Source organism: Neofelis nebulosa, chromosome 15, assembly GCF_028018385.1.
Source record: "Neofelis nebulosa isolate mNeoNeb1 chromosome 15, mNeoNeb1.pri, whole genome shotgun sequence".
In the NCBI taxonomy this organism is placed as follows: Eukaryota; Metazoa; Chordata; class Mammalia; order Carnivora; family Felidae; genus Neofelis; species Neofelis nebulosa.
Window position 1 is genome coordinate 10,944,667 of NC_080796.1, and position 14,695 is coordinate 10,959,361.

At 47.7% G+C, this 14,695-nt stretch overlaps 1 long non-coding RNA gene across 1 annotated transcript; it reads left to right on the forward strand.

Annotated features, from left to right (window-relative positions):
- The first annotated feature begins 206 nt into the window (after positions 1 to 206).
- On the forward strand, positions 207 to 9,706 carry LOC131495799 (uncharacterized). Its single transcript, XR_009254126.1, has 2 exons — positions 207 to 561; positions 9,101 to 9,706. It is a non-coding gene; the product is annotated as an uncharacterized LOC131495799 (long non-coding RNA).
- The last annotated feature ends 4,989 nt before the right edge of the window (positions 9,707 to 14,695 follow it).

The following is a 14,695-nucleotide window of genomic DNA, read 5'->3' on the forward strand; positions in this document are numbered from 1 at the left end:
CAATGGGCAGAACTTCAAGAACTGCATCCAGTTTTCCATCTTATCTGGCTGAAAACACAGCTTGGAGTCCAGAGCTGTAGTCATTAATGCATGGAAGTGGCTAGTGGCTAGGCCGTGTAATCAGGTGCTTCGTAAGAAATATTAAATAAGAAGATTGGTAACAAAGAGTTACAGGGAAGAGACGTGGATATACCTCTTAAATCTCTCTTATGCTCGATAGCTCTATAAAACACATCTACCACAAAGGTGGTTCTCGGTACGCGGGTGGACAAAATGACCCATTCGGCATCTCAGCGTCTCTTCCCAACCACCCTGGTGTGCGATCAATAAACTTATGTATAGAGTGACTGTGTAGACAGGAATGGAGACCATTTATGGACTGAATAAGACAGAATGCCTCTTATTAAGGGTGACCTGGCTGCTGCCACTGCGGGATGTCCAGAGACCCCAAAAACCACCATTTCCTAGACAGACCGGCCAGTCATCTGGAGACAGACTGGAGTTGGTTATACTGGATACATTTCATCATGAAAGGGAAAACGATCTGCCCTTACTGGCTATGTGCGTATGTATATATTGCAGTGTGCGTGTACACATACATATACAACTATATACTATACATATACATATATGTATACGTACATACACAACTGTAACTTATGTTTATATGTATTTACATATTTGTATGATTAGTTTTCCTTCCAGAACCACTGACCATGTATTTGCAGAATGCCTTATTTACTTGCTTAGTATCCTCCACAACATTGCTTCTAACTTCTTAGAGTTAATCCTAACTCATTTTACAGCAAACGAAACATGGTAATGTGCCCATGTGCTCAAATCCAAGGAACACAACAGTCTTAGGTACCCCATCATCCAGAAGTAACTGAGCGGACAGAACAGCAGTACAATCCAACGCACTTTCAGTTAAATCACTGACTTAGACACAAGCCCAGGAGCTTGGCCCTGTGCTATGGCTGTTTTCTGTACTTTGAATCAGTGACCAGTATATACATCTCTTACAGAAGAACTTGTGAAAAAGCGCACTTCAAACATGTAAATAGCCACAAAATTACAAAAGACTAGTGACCAGAAGGTTTAACAAACTCATTTATACATATTAATGAAGAAAGGCAAGTAACTCAAATGGCAGAAAACCTACACAAAAAGAGGCAAGAAGGAAATCTAAATGGCCAGTGAAAGCACATCATCTTGTGCTGAACTATATTACTAATTAGACACGTAAATTTAATGGTTTTTAAAATCTATTTATTTTGAGAGAGAACGAGAGAGGAGGAGGGGCAGAGAGAGAGGGAGAGAGAGGGAGAGAGAGGGAGAGGGAGGGAGTGAGGGAGGGAGAGGGAGAGGGAGAGGGAGAGGGAGAGGGAGAGGGAGAGGGAGAGAGAGAGGGAGAGGGAGAGAGAGAGGGAGAGGGAGAGAGAGAGAGAGAGAGAGAGAATCCCAAGCAGGCTCCACACCCAGCACAGAGCCCAATGTGGGGCCTGATCTCACGAACCAGGAGATCATGACCTGCGCTGAGATCAAGAGTCGGACACTGAACCGACTGAACTACCCAGGAGCCCCTAGACATGGAAATTTAAACCACAACACACTTGTCAGACTGGATAGGTTTTTAGAAATCTGACAGTACAGGGATGCCTGGGTGGCTCAGTCAGTTGAGTGTCCAAGTCTTGATTTCGGCTCAGGTCAAGATCTCACAATTCGTGGGTTCAAGCCGGCATCAGGCTCTGTGCTGGCAGCTCAGAGCCTGGAGCCTGCTTCAGATTCTGTGTCTCCCTCTCACTCTGTCCCTCCCTTGTTCGTGCTCTGTCTCTCTCTCTCAAATATAAATAAACATTTAAAAAAATCTGATAGTACAAGTGTTGGCAGGATGTGAAGGGACTAAAACACCCATACAAGGGAGTAAAATTTATACAACCACTTTGATAACTTTACCTAATGAAGGTCAACTTTTTCCAGCTTTTTAATCTCAAACTTTTTGTATTTTTATCATTTAGATAGGTCTCTTTTAGCATGCATGGTTTATTGTTTTTAAAATATCTAGGCTGGTTAAGCGTCCGACTTCGGCTCAGGTCATGATCTCACAGTTCGTGAGTTCCAGCCCCGCGTTGGGCTCTGTGCTGGCAGCTCAGAGCCTGGAGCCTGCTTCACATTCTGTGTCTCCCTCTCTCTCTCTGCCCCTTCCCTGCTCATGCTGTGTCTCTCTCTGTCTCAAAAATAAATAAACATTAAAATATCTAGGCTTACAAACTTTGTTTTTTTAATTGAAGCAGTTTAATATTATGATTACTCATTTATTTGGGTTTAAATTTACCTTTTTTGTTATTGCTTACTATTTATATCAACTTATCTATAATCCTTTCATGTCTTCTTTTAGTCTTTTTACATTTTTTATTCTATCAGCTGGAGATGACACTCTCGTACTGTTTTTAGTGGTGACTGCAAAATTTCAACATGCATCTTTGACATCAAAATCTAACATTTCATGTACTTTCACGCTCCTCCTAGACAATGCAAAACTCTTAGTATTTTTTATAATTTATTTTGAGAGAGAGAGAGAGAGAGAGAACGAGCATGCACATGAGTGGGGGTGGGGCAAGGAGGGAGAGAGGGAGAGAGGGAGAGACGGGGAGAGGGAGAGAGGGAGAGAGGGAGAGAGGGAGGGGAAGAGACAGAGAGAGACAGAGACAGAGACAGAGACAGAGAGAGAGAGAGAGAGAGAGAGAGAATCCCAAGCAGGCTCCTCCCTGTCAGCATGGAGCCCCAAAGCAGGGCTCAAACTCAAACCCTGAGATCATGACCTTAGCCAAAGTCAGACACTTAACCAAGAATCAGCCACCCAGGCACCCCTCTTAGCATTTCTTAACTTCATTCTGTCTCTCCTGATTTGCATGCTAGCTTTGCTGTGTATTTGTATCATATCATACACAGTTTAAATCCCATGAGATTGTTTTACAGAATCGATGTTCATTTAGATTTGCCGACACATTTACCTTTTTGTTGCTTGTTTCTCTCTGCATTTCTGAACTTCTGTCTGAGGTCACTTTCCTTCTGCCTAAAGAATGCCACTTGGTCTTTTCTTAATGGAGGATCTGTTGCTGAATTCTCTCAGGTGTCATTTGTCTGAAAATGGCTTCAGTTTCCCCTTCAAATTTGAAGTATATTTTCACTGGAATTCTAGATGGGCAGATGCGGTCTTTCAGCACTTTGAGGATTTCTTTCTATTGCCTTCGACTGCTACAGTTTCTGTGGAGAAGTCACATATTGTTCTATTACTGCTCCTATGACGATAATTGGCTTTACTTCTCCATGTAGCTTGTTTCTTCTCCTCCTTCCGCAGGTTTACTCTGATGTGTCCAATTTGGGATTTCCTTCCATTTATCCTGATTGGACTTTGTAGCTCTCCTTGAACCAGTGGTGGCTTGAGGTCATTCACTGTTATGGAAAATTCTCAGCAAATATCTATTTGAATATTGCTTCTGACCCATTCATTGCCTCTTCAGAGACTCCAATTCCATATGTGTTAGACCTTTCTCTGTGCCCCCTTGTCTCCCACCCTCTCTTCTATTGTCCTTTTTTTTTGACTCTCACTTCATACTGGATATTTTCTTCTGAATTTTCATCCAGTTTATTAATTCTGTTTTCAGCCAAGTCTAATTTGCCGTTAGACCTAACCACTTAGTTCTAAATTTCAACTATTTTGTTTTTTACTCATAAAGGTTTATTTTTTAATAGTTCTAAATTTCACACTTTGTTTTTTTACTTATAAAGGTTTGTTTTTCTAATAGCCAGGTTCTACAACAAATTCTCAATTTTGTCTTTCTTCTTATTGAATATATTAAGCTTACCTATTTGAAAATCTGTATCATGCCATTATCTGGGCCTCTATGTAACTGTTTGAAGTATCTGTAGTTTCTTTTGGTTTTCCTTTGTGTTGTTTTTATCTTTGTATGCCTGATCGTCTTCTTTTTACTTAAGTATATAATACTGCATATCCTCATTGTATATAAAGTTACAGAAATAATTAATATGTGGGAAAATGTTACTTTGGCTAGGCAAACTAGCAATCTTGGATTACCTTAGTGCAATTTCAAGAACTGAGATGATGTGAAGCTGTTTCAGTCTACCCCAATTCAGCCTCCCTCCTAGGGTATAACCCTTTGTTGTCTAAAACCTAAGTAGAAGGGATTATCAGGCCCTTGTTACCGAGCCCTGGACTCTAATTTTTGCCCCACAGTCCCAAGAAGCTGTCAAAAGTGCCATTCATCTTTTTGGTTTCTCATAGCCTTTTTTGAGGTAGGCATAATGGAGACAGATAATGCCCAAATATAACATGCCTTCAATAATGTGATAAAGAATATTAATCTTATGTCAGGAAGATTTTGCTTCTAAAAGTACTCTCGCGTTTATTAAGAGCATCATGATCATACTGTGTCCGGTCCCTCCAGGTGACCAGATAAATCACGGGAATTTTTTTTATAGTAGAATCATCAAAGAGTGCCTTGTGTGCAGCGGCCCGTACGTCCTATTACCGTCAGTTTATATGGACTCTGATCTCTGCTACAGAACATAAAGGAATGTTGGAGCATGTGCCTTGTAACTGGGGGTGAGAGATGGGGGAAGACATATGTGAGGGTATAGAAGGGTATATGCAATGTATAGAAGGGCCCCTGTTCAGGCCACCTCACTCTGCCTGCCCAAATTCAGAACCAAGAGAGTCACCAGGAAAGAAGGAACAAAAAATACACGCTGTAAAATAAGGCTGCAAAGTCGTGGATTTGTCTGAAAATTCCGGAAGAGCAAGCGTGCTAGACAAAGGTGTGGTGCTGGCCGCCCCTGCAGGCAGAGCCGGGGGGCTGACAGTGAGCTGCGCCCACCTGCAGGGACAGAGGCAGACACCTCCCTTTTCTCCATCTCCATGGCTCTGCCTACATATCCCGGGGTGTCCGGGGCTTGACCTGTCTTACCTACAGCAGTTACAAGAGAGCCGCCCCGATGCCTAGATTTTTCTAGCACATTCCCAGATTGCACACATTTTGGGTTATGTCCAAAAAAGAAATTGTGATAAAACATACAGTTAAGCATTTTAACCATTTTTTAAATTTACAAAAAAATATTTTTTACATTTATTTATTTTTGAGAGAGAGAGAGAGAGACAGAGAGAGAGAGCGCGCACAAGTGGGGGAGGGGCAGAGAGAAGGAGACACAGAATCTGAAGCAGGCTCCAGGCTCTGAGCTGTCAGCACAGAGCCTGATGCGGGGCTTGAACTCACAAACCATGAGATTCTGACCTGAGCCGAAGTCGGATGCTCAACTGACTGAGCCACTCAGGCGCCCCATAGCCTTTTAACCATTTTTTTTTTTTTAACATTTATTTATTTTTGAGACAGAGAGTGACAGAGCATGAACGGGGGAGGGGCAGAGAGAGGGAGACACAGAATCAGAAACAGGCTCCAGGCTCCAAGCTGTCAGCACAGAGCCTGATGCGGGGCTCGAACTCACGGACCGCGAGATCGTGACCTGAGCCGAAGTCGGCCGCTCAACCAACGAGCCACCCAGGCGCCCCCCTTTTAACCATTTTTAAATGTGCAGTTCCATGGCACTGCATACATTCAACGTTGCTGTGCAACCCATCTCCAGGACTCTTGCATCTTATTGATAAATCTGAAACTCTCTGCCCATTAAACAACAACCCTCCATTCCTGTCTCCTTTCAGGCTCCGGAAACCACCATTTTACTCTGTGTCCATGAATCTGATTACTCTAGGTACTTCATATGAGCAGAATCATCCAGGATTTGTTCTTTTGTGCGTGGCTTATTTATTTTTATTTTTTTAAATGCTTATTTATTTATTTTGAGAGAGAGACAGTGTGTGCAAGCAGGGGAGGGGCAGAGAGGCAGGGAGAGACAGAATCCCAAGCAGGCTCCACGCTCGGCGTAGAGCCCGATACAGGGCTTGATCCCATGGCCTGCTCCGAAATCAAGAGTCAGAAGCTTAACCGACTGAGCCACCCAGCACCCCTGTGTGTGGCGTATTTACCTCGTAATGTCCTTAGGTTTCCTCCACGCTGTAGCAAGTGTCAGCATTTCATTCCTTTTTAAGGCTGAATAATATTCCAGTGTGTGTACCACATATGCTGCATTTTGTTTATCCATTCACCCATCACTGGAGATTTGGGCTGTTGCCATGTTTGGGCTCTTGTGAATAATGTTGTTATGAACACTGGCGTTCAAATATCCGGTCAAGTTTCTGCCTCCAATTCTTTTGCGCACACACACCCGGGAGTAGAATTACTGGATCACACGGTAATCCTACATTTAAGGTTTTGAGGAGCTGCCATACTGTTTTCCATGGCAGGTGCCACATCCTTGACGAACTTGCTATTTTCTGCTTGATTTTGTTTTGCTTGTTAATAGTAACTGTCTCAATGGGTGAGAAGTGGTATCTCATTGTGGTTTGATTTGCATTTCCCTAGTGATTAGCCCAACTGCCTTCTGTTTGGCCAGACTTAACATCTAAACTGCCTTTTCTATCTGGAATTAGATTAAAACTCCTTTGCTAGACCACATGAGGATTTTTGGTTAAAAAGAGGAGAAATGTGTGCAAATACCATCAAAAGTACCATCAAAATCATCAAAATCAACCAGAGGGGTTACTGGATCGACCTGTCTGTGTGCTAAGCCTTGGGATATTTGCTGAGGCAGGTCCACTCTGAGGCCTCGGAGGCCCAGTTCAGGAGTGTGGGTAGAGCATCCTCCTTCCTCTTAACCCCCCCCCCCCCCCCACTATCTCTAAAGCACAGCGAAATTTACTTGGGATGTAATGGCTAGTGCCTTTTTACGACTGGGGACAATTTAACATTAATTTCTAAGAGATGCCATCTCTCCGTTCAATGTGTTTCATGGGTCACATGATCTCCGATTACTAAGGTGACACTTAGGACAATTTTATGGCAAATTGAATCCCAAATTACAGCCCTGGAAGGGGTCCGCATTAATAATGGTCTGTAAGAGCACAGCAGGGGCCTGAGCCGGGTCATGCCACAATCGAATGCAGTTACTAACGCGACACTATGGTAAGACCGAGAAGAATGTATTATCAAGACACATACACTGATCTCCTTTCATAAAAGGAGTGGCGAAATTACTGTAGACACCCTTGGATTATGGAATAGTGAAGACAGAATTATTTTTGCATGAGTTGGGATTTCCCTGTAGCTAAGTGAAGAAGCATGACCCACTCTGAGTGAATTGGAATTCCTTTTTCTTTCTTTTATTCTTTAAAAAAAAAAAAAAAGGATCAAACACTCTGATTGTTCTCTTTCTCCTGTGGGCATTTTACTTCTTAGAAATGAGAAACCAGTGCTTCTAGCATAACAGAGAGGGAGGAAGTCTGACTGGGTAATTATTAAGCAAAACCCATAAAAGTAATAAGCATCACCCACAGAATACTTTAATTTCTGAGCGATTTCAGGATCCTCATGCACCTGTGCAGAGCAACGCGCTAAGGTTTGGAAGATGCTCGGAAAGCAGATAGGTTTCCTCTCTTTTAAGAATCTACTCCAGAAACCAGATATCAAGGCTGATGTTCATGCAGACGCACATCCACTTACGATCGTGAGTGTGAAGGAAAAACAAGAATTAGAAAGAAAATTGTGCCCTAGTAAGCAACACCACCCTGGGATCCAAGGTAGCTTTTTCATACCCTGAATACCGGACTATTTCTGAATTCTTATGAGGTTTCAGGGAACACTGACTCGGCACATCTCAAGTACACACGAAACTGTACTCTGGGACTTCACTCTGGGTTTCTACGTCCTATGTGTAGCGTACACATTTCTAATTAATACAAAAGATTAAGTATTTTCTAGCTCTCTGCTTTCTCAGTTTTCTTAAAGACTTCAGAGTCCTTGTCATGTGACTAACGAATTCATTCACACACTGTAAATATATTGGATATCTATCTTATGCAAGGTGTTGTGCTAGATCCTGGGGGAACCAGACACTGTTGTATCCTCTCAGGACTTACTGTCCAGCAGTGAGGACACAGCGAGCATACAAAACAGTAATATGTGATAAAGGAGGCTTTTTCAGTTACCGAGTACCCATCTCCTGGGTGCTGAAGACAAGACAGACCTTCGAGAGACTCTCCAGTGGCATTTCCCAGAAAATAGCACATATGTAACTCTCGAAAGAGAGGATGTGGGAAAGTGAAGAAATTAACTGTAACAGACTGAATTCTGTCTCCCTGCAAGTTAATGTGTGAACTCCTAAAAACCCTAATAGCTCAGAATGTAACTGTATGTGGACAGAGGGCATTTACAGAGGCAATCGAGTTGAATGAGGTTAGTAGGGTGGGCCCTAATCCAATCTGACTGGTGTCCTTAGAAGAAGAGGAAGTTTCGGGGTGCCTGGGTGGCGCAGTCGGTTGAGCGTCCGACTTCAGCCAGGTCACGATCTCGCGGTCCGTGAGTTCGAGCCCTGCGTCGGGCTCTGGGCTGATGGCTCGGAGCCTGGAGCCTGTTTCCGATTCTGTGTCTCCCTCTCTCTCTGCCCCTCCCCCGTTCATGCTCTGTCTCTCTCTGTCCCAAAAATAAATAAAAAACGTTGAAAAAAAAATTTAAAAAAAAGAAGAAGAGGAAGTTTGGACATACAGTTTGGCCATCTGCAGGCCAAGGAAAGAGGTCCCCAAGGAAACCAGCCCAGCAGGACCCTGATTAGACCTCCAGCCCCCAGCACTGAGAGAAAATCCATTTCTGTGGTTTCCGCCCCCTAGGCTGTGGTGTTCTGTTACCGCAGGCCAAGCAAACCTGCATTCTTTCTTAAGTGTTATTTCTACTGAGATTAAAAAAACCCAAAAAACTGAAAAATCCCAGAAAAGTTGCAAGTACAAGCCAGAAAAACTTTTTTTTTTTAAATCCTGAACCATTTGACAGTAAGTTGTTGACGTGCTCCTTTCTGCTCATTCTTCCTGACCTTGCCAAGCATTTTCTTCCCCGTGCTGTTGGATCATCTACCATTCCTCTGAAAACTAATCGCATCGAAATAACTGCCACTTATTTATCTGTCTCCCCACCAGACTCTACGTCTCTGGAGAACGCGACCTAGGTTTCGTCTCTCTTTGTACCCGCAGCCTCTGACATCGTGTTTGGCTCATGGTAGGTCAGCGCTGGACAAATCTGTCCTAAGAACTGAGGGCCAGGTGCCTTGCTGGCTGGGTGGAGAATGATCCTTCCCTCGGGGAGCTCTCAGGCGAGAGGAGAGAGACATGAGAAAAGAGGCGGAAGGGTGTGAGTTTGAGGTGGCAAGGGAGCTCACAGGAGGGTGCCTTTCACAATCGGAGAGCCTTCCATTAAACTGGGCTCGACACGCCCTTGGACTTTGGCAATGGTGCCTTGCCAGGGCAAGCACTGAAGAAATGTTTGCACGGGTTTGGACCACGTCTGCCCCATTCACTGCTGTCTCCCCAACCTCTAGCAGAGCTGACACATTGTGGTGAGCAGTAAATATCTGCACGGTGAACGCACGCGTGAACTAACAGCCAAGGCCTTCCTGTGTTTTTCAAACGCCTTTCCCCTCACTTTCTGACTCGTCCTTGTCCAAAGGTGTGAGCTAATCCTTACCTCAGTGGAGGTGGTGCTGAAGATCAAAGGCAGTAATAAATATGAAAGCACTTAGTATAGTATGCAGCGCTCTATAAACAGGAGTTTGTACTCACTGCGTCTTCCCTTGGAGGGGATACGTCGGCTGAAGTCGTGCTGAGCTGACCTGCTTGGGGTTCAGATGCCCTCAGGACCTACTTACGCTCCTGTCAATGCAAAACAGACCCAAGAATTCTCGATTTACCATTCTTTAGATGTTTCGTAGGTTTTAATAAGGACCTTAGAGATTCCTTCCTTTGCAACCAGGAAGGAATAATTCAGGTGCGCTAATTAGGTTCCATGCACTCACCGCTCTTGGGGACGGTCCTAATGAGGGATTTTCTTTTTTTCTTGCTGCGTGCTCCCCAAGGGGGCTCTTATTAGAGGAAGAGGAGACCTGCAGTCACAGCGGGAGGTAGGCCGTGTCAGGCAGGGCCCTCCAGAGAAACAGAAGCAATAGGATGTCGCACATATGGAAAGAGGATGCGGGTCCCCGACACATCAACTGGGTCACGCGGGATATGGAGGGGGCTGACCAGGCTTAAATAACGAGCCGTGTGTGTGTGTGTGTGTGTGTGTGTGTGTGTGTGTGTGTGTGTCTGGGGGTGCAGCCTGAGCCGGCTCAGGAAGCTGCAGCTCCTGGAGCAAGTCCCTTGTCTGGTTTGTGCCTGAGTGACTTAGGACTTGACTGGGTGGTGGGACAGGGAGGGGCTTCCCAACCCCCGGGGACCCCGAGCTGGAAGGTTCTCCGTCAGCTGTCCTGGTAGAGGAACACAGCCGCGGGCAGACGGGAGAGGGCGGCTTGCCCAGGTGTTCCTACCCGAAGTCACGCGCTGCTGGCGGGTTGGGAGAAGGGGGCCTTGGTGAAGAAATAGCCTCCATCCCCGGCTCCCCGGCTCCCCAGACACTTGTGCGCAGAGGAAGGGGTGCCGCGTGAGGGGGGCGCCCCTGGGGGAGGGCGGATCCCGGCTGTGAGGGGCCCCCGGGAGCACTGGGCCAACACCTCTCGGCCCGTTAGCCCGGCTCTGCGCCGCCTCGTGCCCGGGGTGGACGCCAGGACGCCCGGCGCCGCCCACCGGCGGCCCGGAGGGGACAGGACCGTGCAGCCGCCCCCACGAGGGGTGCGCGCTCCCAGGGGTCCCTGCCGGTCCCCACGGGCCTGTGCGCGCAGCCGGCGTGGGCTAGAGCTAGGTCTCTACTGCTCAGAGGAACCGTATCAGGCAGAGGCTATTACCTGCTCAGCCCTGGTGCGAGGGGGAGGGGGACGGCGACCCCCAGCTGCTCCGCCTTACGCCCCCGACAGCGTGTGCCGTGTGGTCCAGGGATGCTGCCCCGCGGCAGCTGCAGAGCGAGGCCTGCGGCGTTACGTGGACGGACGGACGTCCTCTCGGCTCAGTCAGCGCGGCGGTGGTGTGCGCGTGCGTGCGCGTGTCTTTGCGTGTGCGCGTGCGCCCAGGGGGCATGAGTGCGCTTGCGTGTGTGCGCGTGTGTGTGTGCGTGCGTGCATGCGTGTGTGCGTGTGTGTGTGTGTGCACGCTAACGTTCGCGTCACGAGTCAGTAGGTGGTGGCTTCGGAGTGACCGTCTGGAGCCTGCGGCGGGGCCTGCTCAGTTAGCCTGTGAAGGACTCTGACCCGGAATCACCCTCCAGGCGTCCCTTCCATAAGCGCGTTCAATCTCATTACCGAAATCGAACCAGGAGGCTCGTGAATTAACGTCTTAGAAACTATATATTTTTTGGTAAACTAGGAGGCACTGAAGATCCGTGGCGGCCCCGAAAACTACGCGCTCCACCCTCCTCGCTTGGGTGAGGGTGTGGGACCCAGCATGTCCCCTCCCGAGCGAGGCTCTGGGTCTAGCACTGCACGCAATCACATGTGCCCTCCGCCGGATGAAGGACTGGCCACCCCGGCCACCAGGACTGGCCTGCGTGAGCCTTTCCTGCTAGGGTGTCCTCAGGGTGCCCAAGGGCAAGGTCGGCGGTGCCACTGTGGGCTCCTTGACGCACAACCACAGACATGTGGCACCGACCCACCTGCGGTGTCTTCGTTAACCATACCCCTGGGAGTGAGGTTTAGGGAGAGGGGACCATACAGCCCTGTCTACCTCTGACAGATGGGGGCCACGGACGTTTGCAATGAACGGACAAGCGCTGAATGAGAGAAGTGGCCCACGGCGTCCGGCAGCATGTGGTCTGTGGAGGGACCAACATGTGTCGGTCTGCTACCTCCTATCTGCTGAGCACTTTGCAGAATCTCACATCCTTCGCACGGTGGGTTTGTTCAACCTCCGCACAAGCCCAGGGGCCCTGGGCAGACAGATGCGGCTCCTACCCTCGGCATCTCCCTCAAAGTCAAGGGCCAGATGCAGTTCTCCAATCAGCACCCAGGCTTCCCGACTCCTTGGCCGGGAGTTGAGACCATGTCAGAATCCTCAGGGAAGCTTTCCCAGAACAAGCATATTTTTTATGTACCTAAAACTCCCTTTCTGAGAGTGATTACCCAAACCCTCTGTATCCTAATACTTATTTTGTGCCGGCCCCGTGCTTAGACACCAGGGGCCGCAGGAAGGGCTTCTTTCTGCCCTGGGAAGAGCTGCCCCGCCCCCAACATGCCACCAGACTGTAAGGACTATTTTGAGTTTGAAAATTCTGTGCTTGAAAAACAGCAAATGCAAGAAGCGTGCTCTCATCTCTCCTTTTCTTCCTGAAAACAGGAGGTGAGTCTCCCATGTGAAAGATGCCCTTCCGGAACCCAGAGAAAAGAACTCTCATCATCAAGTGAGGGCAGGGGGAGTGGAGCCTGAGAGGAACCAGCAAGCAGATCTGAGAAAAATAACTCCTCTTCCTCAGTCTCTCCATGTATTTGTTTCCACAACTGCCTCTCTTGGTTCAATCTAGCAGAAAAGCATTTCGAGGGGCGCCTGCGTGGCTCAGACGGTTGAGCGTCTGACTCTTGATTTCGGCTCAGGTCATGATCTCGTGGTCCGTGAGTCCGGGCTCTGCACTGACAGTGCGGAGTCTGCTTGGGATTCTGTCTGTTTCTGTCTCTCTCTGTCTCTCTCTCTCTCTCTCTCAATAAATAAACTATTTAAAACAAAAAAGCATTTTGATTTTGCCACTCCTTTGGGTTTTCATTTCTGTACGAAAGCTCAGTGTCATGTCAAACTTAAACTGAAGTGTATATGCTTTTACCCCGTTTATCCGTCTTATGTCAATTAAATTCCCAGGCTCAGCCATGACCCTAGTTGGACAGAGGTAACATTTTGCCTGCCCTACACCTCCACAAGCCTGTTGTTTGGGGACAGACACACACATTCTGTACATGTATACCGAGAACTTGGAACCACTTTGGAACCTTGGCACATACCTGTGGAGTGAACACATAGCAGAATCAGGGAAGTGGAAGTTTTCAGAGAGGAAGAGGTGACTGTGATGGGACCATCGCCCATCACAGCTTCCAAGCATTGCTCAGGGTGGACAATTCAAAACACGCCGCTCTCAGTGTATAAAATGCTTTATGCTGTTTTATCCCTCTTGGTACAGCTATTTCTCTTCTAGGAGTTTATCCTAAGGGACTTGTCAGAGAGTGGAGAAGAGATTTCTGTTCAACATGTTTGTTATAGTGTAATTTATTATAGCTAAAAAGTAGAAACAATTTTAAGGTCTAACAGCAGGGAATTGTACCGAAATGATGGTCTGTCTACCCAATGGAATATTCTGCAGCTTTTAAAAGCCAATTGTAGGAGCACATGAACTGACCGGGAGTAAATGTGCGTGGTAGGATTGTTAAGGGGGGAAGAAAGCGGATTCCGAAAGGGTTGGTGTCTGTGTGTGTTTATAAAATAATGACAGCGATTCTCTCTGGAGTGAGATTAAAGGCCATTTTTATTTTCTATTACCAGCTTTTCAAAAGTCCAGTTAAAGAGCGAAAGGCCTTCCTCTCGGGGGCCCTGCTGCTTCGTGGATTTCTGTGGCCTTTACTTTGAGTTTTTCTTCTGAGCACACGCAAGGTATACGCACACCTCTGGAGCCAAGGCCTCCGGGGAGGGAAGGAGGCACAAAGGATGGGCTGACGGAGGGCACCTCGATAATTTGGGAATGAAAACCCAACAGCACAGTGTTTACCCAGCGTGCAGGTAGACGCTGAGCACCGAAGCAGTTTCTTAGGGTGGCCTCCGGGTCACCTCCCCTGCTGGAGAAGCCTGGTGGCCCTGGGGGACAGCTATGCCTCATCCTCTAAGCCCTTCCGCCTTCTACATCCTTCTTGAACTCTTGGCAAACACAGGGGGAGGCTCCCAAGCAGTGGCTGGGAGATCTGGTTGGTGTGTGTGTGTGGGGGGGGTGTTGGGGAAGGCACGGGGCACGCTCAGCCTGGGGGCTCTCCTCTGTCCCAGCAGAGGGCCCCAGGGCCGGGGGCCTGCCTGGGGGCTCCATGGAGAGAGAACTTCCAGAGCAGAGATGCATTGGCCTGCAGCTGACCTGCACTCGTTCCCTCGTCCTCACTCCCCCTCTCCTTGCCCTCCCAACCCCAGGGCCTAAGATTCTTCTGCATGTGAGGCCTGGCTAAGGGCCTAACAGAGGAAAGTGGGTATGTGTTGGGGTTGGTGGGGGCCTTCACCCTGCATTGAGGGGGACTGTCTGTTTGTAATGGGTTTCCGTTTGCCAGCCAATCTTGCCAGCTTAACCAACCGAGTTCTTGAAGCCCGGAGTGTGTTTAATTCATCAGCAGCCAGCAGTGCCAAAGCAGGGACAGAGCAAGTGCCCAATAAGGGTTTGTTCAGTGATTGCTTTATGAATGTTCAGCAGGGATCCAAGTGCTTGAGCAATCTTGGAGAGAAAGGCTTCAGGAGGCCAGAAGCCAAGGCTGGTAAGTGGTTGGGAGGTCAAGGCTATGTACGTATTGAACCAAGGGCATGGGTTTGACCCAGTGTTGGGCCTGGTGCTTCTACTGCACCGTGAATTGGGGACTTAATCCCAACTGGGCATTTGCAAATGCAGACCTCGGGTCCTTTTGTTAAGGGTGTTGGAAATCT